The sequence below is a fragment of the Lepidochelys kempii genome, chromosome 28 (genome assembly GCF_965140285.1).
Source record: "Lepidochelys kempii isolate rLepKem1 chromosome 28, rLepKem1.hap1, whole genome shotgun sequence".
Classification (NCBI taxonomy): Eukaryota; Metazoa; Chordata; order Testudines; family Cheloniidae; genus Lepidochelys; species Lepidochelys kempii.
The window spans coordinates 7899289-7905288 of record NC_136407.1 but is presented as its reverse complement, the minus strand read 5'-3'; the positions used below and the strand labels follow the sequence as shown (position 1 = coordinate 7905288).

The following is a 6000-nucleotide window of genomic DNA, read 5'->3' as shown; positions in this document are numbered from 1 at the left end:
CCATGAGTTGGTTGAGTTCAGGATCCTGACACAGGGAAGAAAGGTAAGCAGCAGGATACGGACCCTGGACTTCAGGAAAGCAGACTTTGACTCCCTCAGGGAACGGATGGGTAGGATCCCCTGGGGGACTAACATGAAGGGGAAAGGAGTCCAGCAGAGCTGGCTGTATTTCAAGGAATCCCTGTTGAGGTTACAGGGACAAACCATCCCGATATGTCGAAAGAATAGTAAATATGGCAGGCGACCAGCTTGGCTTAACGGTGAAATCCTAGCGGATCTTAAGCATAAAAAAGAAGCTTACAAGAAGTGGAAGGTTGGACATATGACCAGGGAAGTGTATAAAAATATTGCTCGGGCATGTAGGAATGAAATTAGGAGGGCCAAATCGCACCTGGAGCTGCAGCTAGCAAGAGATGTTAAGAGTAACAAGAAGGGTTTCTTCAGGTATGTTGGCAACAAGAAGAAAGCCAAGGAAAGTGTGGGCCCCTTAATGAATGAGGGAGGCAACCTAGCGACAGAGGATGTGGAAAAAGCTAATGTACTCAATGCTTTTTTTGCCTCTGTCTTCACGAACAAGGTCAGCTCCCAGACTGCTGTGCTGGGCATCACAACATGGGGAATAGATGGCCAGCCCTCTGTGGAGAAAGAGGTGGTTAGGGACTATTTAGAAAAGCTGGACGTGCACAAGTCCATGGGGCCGGACGAGTTGCATCCGAGAGTGATAAAGGAACTGGCGGCTGTGATTGCAGAGCCATTGGCCATTATCTTTGAAAACTCGTGGCGAACGGGGGAAGTCCTGGATGACTGGAAAAAGGCTAATGTAGTGCCAATCTTTAAAAAAGGGAAGAAGGAAGATCCTGGGAACTACAGGCCAGTCAGCCTCACTTCAGTCCCTGGAAAAATCATGGAGCAGGTCCTCAAAGAATCGATCTTGAAGCACTTACATGAGAGGAAAGTGATCAGGAACAGCCAGCATGGATTCACCAAGGGAAGGTCATGCCTGACTAATCTAATAGCCTTCTATGATGAGATTACTGGTTCTGTGGATGAGGGGAAAGCAGTGGATGTATTGTTTCTTGACTTTAGCAAAGCTTTTGACACGGTCTCCCACAGTATTCTTGTCAGCAAGTTAAAGAAGTATGGGCTGGATGAATGCACTATAAGGTGGGTAGAAAGTTGGATAGATTGTCGGGCTCAACAGGTAGTGATCAATGGCTCCATGTCTAGTTGGCAGCCGGTGTCAAGTGGAGTGCCCCAGAGGTCGGTCCTGGGGCCGGTTTTGTTCAATATCTTCATAAATGATCTGGAGGATGGTGTGGATTGCATTCTCAGCAAATTTGCGGATGATACTAAACTGGGAGGAGTGATAGATACGCTGGAGGGGAGGGATAGGATACAGAGGGACCTAGACAAATTGGAGGATTGGGCCAAAAGAAATCTGATGAGGTTCAATAAGGATAAGTGCAGGGTCCTGCACTTAGGATGGAAGGACCCAATGCACCGCTACAGACTAGGGACCGAATGGCTAGGCAGCAGTTCTGTGGAAAAGGACCTAGGGGTGACAGTGGACGAGAAGCTGGATCTGAGTCAGCAGTGTGCCCTTGTTGCCAAGAAGGCCAATGGCATTTTGGGATGTATAAGTAGGGGCATAGCGAGCAGATCGAGGGATGTGATCGTCCCCCTCTATTTGACATGGGTGAGGCCTCATCTGGAGTACTGTGTCCAGTTTGGGGCCCCACACTACAAGAAGGATGTGGATAAATTGGAGAGAGTCCAGCGAAGGGCAACAAAAATGATTAGGGGTCTGGAACACATGACTTATGAGGAGAGGCTGAGGGAACTGGGATTGTTTAGTCTGCAGAAGAGAAGAATGAGGGGGGATTTGATAGCTGCTTTCAACTACCTGAGAGGGGGTTCCAGAGAGGATGGTTCTAGACTATTCTCAGTGGTGGAAGAGGACAGGACAAGGAGTAATGGTCTCAAGTTGCAGTGGGGGAGGTTTAGGTTGGATATTAGGAAAAACTTTTTCACTAGGAGGGTGGTGAAACACTGGAATGCGTTGCCTAGGGAGGTGGTGGAATCTCCTTCCTTAGAAGTTTTTAAGGTCAGGCTTGACAAAGCCTTGGCTGGGATGATTTAATTGGGGATGGGTCCTGCTTTTGAGCTGGGGGTTGGACTAGATGACCTCCTGAGGTCCCTTCCAATCCTGATATTCTATGATTCTATGATTCTATTCCTGGCCCTGGGCATGATGGCCTTTCTGGGGATCCTGGCAGCTCTGACCAGTTTCTTGGTGGCTATTTCCCTGCTCAGAGCCACTGGCTTCTTCTCATGCCTTGTCCTGGGGGCCCAGATGCTGCTGGATGAATATGAAGGAGCCAGCATGCACCAAGCTGCCTTTGCTCGTCAGACTTCTGAGCCCCAATTGTGTGTGGTTCTTGTTCTTCTGCACATCACAGCCCGTGGTGACCAAGGAGCTGCCAAATGTGCATTCATATTATACCTTTGTTTAATCGATGAAAACATAAGCTAGAGACTTAATGAGACATTCCCCAGGGTACAACCTGGACCACTGAACTGCTGTGTTCCCCTATCTCTCCAACCCACTGCTTTGCTGGTGAACAGCAAACCCCTTCAGGCTCTGTTCACATAGCCACAAGCATGCAAAGTGACTCCCAGCTGAGTTACATGAATGCTTTCCCAGCCACTCATGACTTATATAAAGGGTGATGCCCCCAAATTCTTAGTCCCAGCCTTGCACCTCGGAAATGTGAATCTTGCTCTGGCCAGCAGACTACTGACCAAAGCAAGCTCGTTAATAGTTCGTCATTTCATCAAAGGAAATGATAGTGCCCCAGCCTTTGTTAATCTGAGTTGCGATTCCCCACACACTTCAACCAAAGCACACTGGTTTAGCTAGAACAATAAAAACAAGTTTATTAACTGGGAAAAGATATAATCACTTCAAATCTTAGTGATAAAGGCCTAAAAGTCCGAGCTGGTTACAAAAGAAATAAGAAAAGATAAAACCGCAATCTGATTCCTAAACTTTACCGAGATAAATAAGATTTGAAAGCAAAAAGGTTCTTGCACCCAAAAACTTTCATTCTTTCATGCTAACTGAAAAGCCTTCCCGCTAGGACCACCCCCTCCCCCAACCAGTTCAATGATGCTCCTATTGTCTTTCAAGTGATTTTGTTGCCATGAGTCGAGATGGGGGAGGAGAGGTAATGCAGAGGTAACTGTCTGTTATTCCCCCCCACCCCCGTTTTGAGAATCCCCCCCGCCCCCGCGCACTGATACGGGAGATTCAAAACAGTCCCCTGGGTAGGGGAGATTCAAAGCATCTTTTGGATGAATTGTAAATGTCTTGTTCACACCCATGGGTGGCGAGTTCTATGGGCCTGTGGTACCTGGGCACCAGGGATATTCCTGGCCTGGGGCCCGGCTCCAGCACCGTCTGAGGCTGGGTCTCTCCCTCAGCCCTGCCTTCTGCCCTGGGCGCCCCCGTCCGCACGTCCCCTGGGCCATTTAAAACAGCCCGGGGCCCCCACCCACCGCCAGCAGCACAGTGGAGCTGAGCGGCTCCCTGCCTGCTTGCTCCTTGTAGCTGCCGGCCCCTCCCTGTGGCCCCTGGGTGGGGTGGGTCTGTGTCCTGCCCCAAGTGCCCCTGCGGCCAATGGGAAGCAAGCGTGCGGAGGCCCCCCGTGGCCTGCTCCGCCTAGGATCCCCGGGTAAGCACCACACCTCCCCACACCCTCCCAGAACCTGCACCCCCACCCCTTTCCCACACACCCACTCCTGCCCCCAAGCTCCCTGCCAGAGCCTGCACCTTCACCCCCTCCGACACCCACACCCCTTGCCCCAGCGCACAGCCTACACCCAAACTCCATCCCAGAGCCTGCATTCCCAGGCCCTCTCCCCCACCCAAACTCCCTCCCAGAGCCTTAGGCAGTTGTGGGGGAATAGTTTGCGGGGGTGGTTTCTGGGCACCACCAAAATTTCTACAAACCTGCCGCCCCGTTCACACCTTCTGGGCACATGAAGTTTGAGATATCTTCAGGGATGACATGCAAATCCGTTGCTTACAGTCCCCCGATGATGAATGGTCACTGCAGTAACTAATAGTTTTCCAACCCCTGTGGTCAGTCCTTTGTTGACACTGAGGAGTCAGAATTACAACATACTTCAGTAACAAACATATTGTAAAATCTCATAGCTTCACATACAATGTCGGTGGACACATTTTAACAGGAACATGATCTTCAATAGATCATGCATTTTCAAATGATACCTCACAAGGCATACTTTGTACAAAACATATCATAACCATATAACAGTGGTGAACATGGGGGTTCAGGCTCTTACGTGGGGGTACAGAGTGTCACACTTAGAGAATTGGATCTGATTTCAGCTGATCGACAGGTTTGCTAGGTTTTTAGACATTATACAAGCCCCGGTCCACGCGCCATTCAGTGGAACTGCTGAACATACTAGAGATGGATATGAAAATATATTTACATTAAAAATAAAATGCAACTCTTAAGGGAGCACCTGGATTTGAACCAGGGACCTCTTGATCTGCAGTCAAATGCTCTACCACTGAGCTATACTCCCTGTGACACCATCATATTGGAGCCAGTCATCTTGAGGATTATGAAGGACACACCCTATTTCAAAGAGTTCCTCTTATGTTCCCAGCCATGGGTGGTTTAAAAATGGGGGTTTATTAAACATTATACGTGCATGTAAACACCACACCTCACACAATCCCCACACCTGCTCGGTCTCACTGGACCACAATTACTGCTTACCTGGGACCACACCCTGCTCCCCAGCTCTGGGCAATTTAACCTCTCCAGCATTGCTCCAAAACCTTAAAGGCACAGGGCACGTGTAAATAGAACCCCTTACTCCCCATAGCATTAATTAAGGAACTCCCAGATACTGGCATTCTGACCCGAAACACAGAGCTCCCAGACTCTGGTTTAGAAACACAGAGCTCCTGTGCCCTGCAGCAGACTGAGGCACAGGCAGCGAGCAGGGCCCATAATGCATGGGTCCCTTTTTTATATTTTGCACAATTGTGGTTCAGCGGGCCAATTCTTGTCTCCCATCCAGCAGGCCTGGGCTTAATTCACAGCCAATGCCGAGCTGAGTTTTCTGAGCAAAGGCTGAAGGAACGGGGTATGTTTAGTTTGGAAAAGGGGTGATGAAGGGGGGAACATGATAACGGTCTTCAAATACTTGAAAGGCTGCCATAAAAAAGATGGAGAAAAGTTGTATTGACTTTATCCCTTAGCTCTCACTGCCTAGAGTCAGAGGGCTGCTTGAAGGATGGGGTGCACTCACCCCACACTGGACGGCGTCCCCCCACCCCGTCACAGGGAGCCAAATTTTATTGTAGACACACGCACAAAAGTTGCCTTGTATTGACATAGCCCTGCAGCGTAGATCAGGGGAGAGTATGTGTGTGCAGCTGAAGGGGGAAAAGCATCTTCCCAAGACTGCCATTTCTGCTCCTTCTGCTGAGTCCCCGGGGCAGGAGACCCCTCAGGAAAGTCTCCTTTGCAAGGCATCAATAATAAAATTGTTGAAAGTTCAGAATCAACCTGGCCTGACATCAGAATTCCAATGCCCTAACCCGGAGCTAACACGAATGGTCTGGCATATTGAATGCAATGCTCAGTGCTAGGCTGCAGCTCATTTGCAACAGCATTTCACAAGGAGAGGAAGACCGGCTAATTGTATGATTATTTACTAGCTTGGGGTTCATTTCCTATTCAGTTCACACAAAAAGTGCCTGATTTCCCAGCTCATTCCAACGTACCGACCTGTGGCTGGAGCTCCCCTCTGCCCCTTGTTACCAGCCAGGGCTGGAATGTTTCACATGGACACTGTCCGGAGGAGACATAGGCGTAGGTGCCGACTCCCACTAACTGTGGTTCGCCGCTCCAGGCCAATGGGGGCTGGGAGAAGCGGCGCAGGCCGAGGGATGTG

General features: G+C 49.7%; 1 non-coding gene across 1 annotated transcript; it reads right to left on the bottom strand.

Annotated features, from left to right (window-relative positions):
* Positions 1-4545: 4545 nt before the first annotated feature.
* On the bottom strand, positions 4546-4617 carry TRNAC-GCA (transfer RNA cysteine (anticodon GCA)). Its single transcript has one exon. It is a non-coding gene; the product is annotated as a tRNA-Cys (tRNA).
* Positions 4618-6000: the final 1383 nt, after the last annotated feature.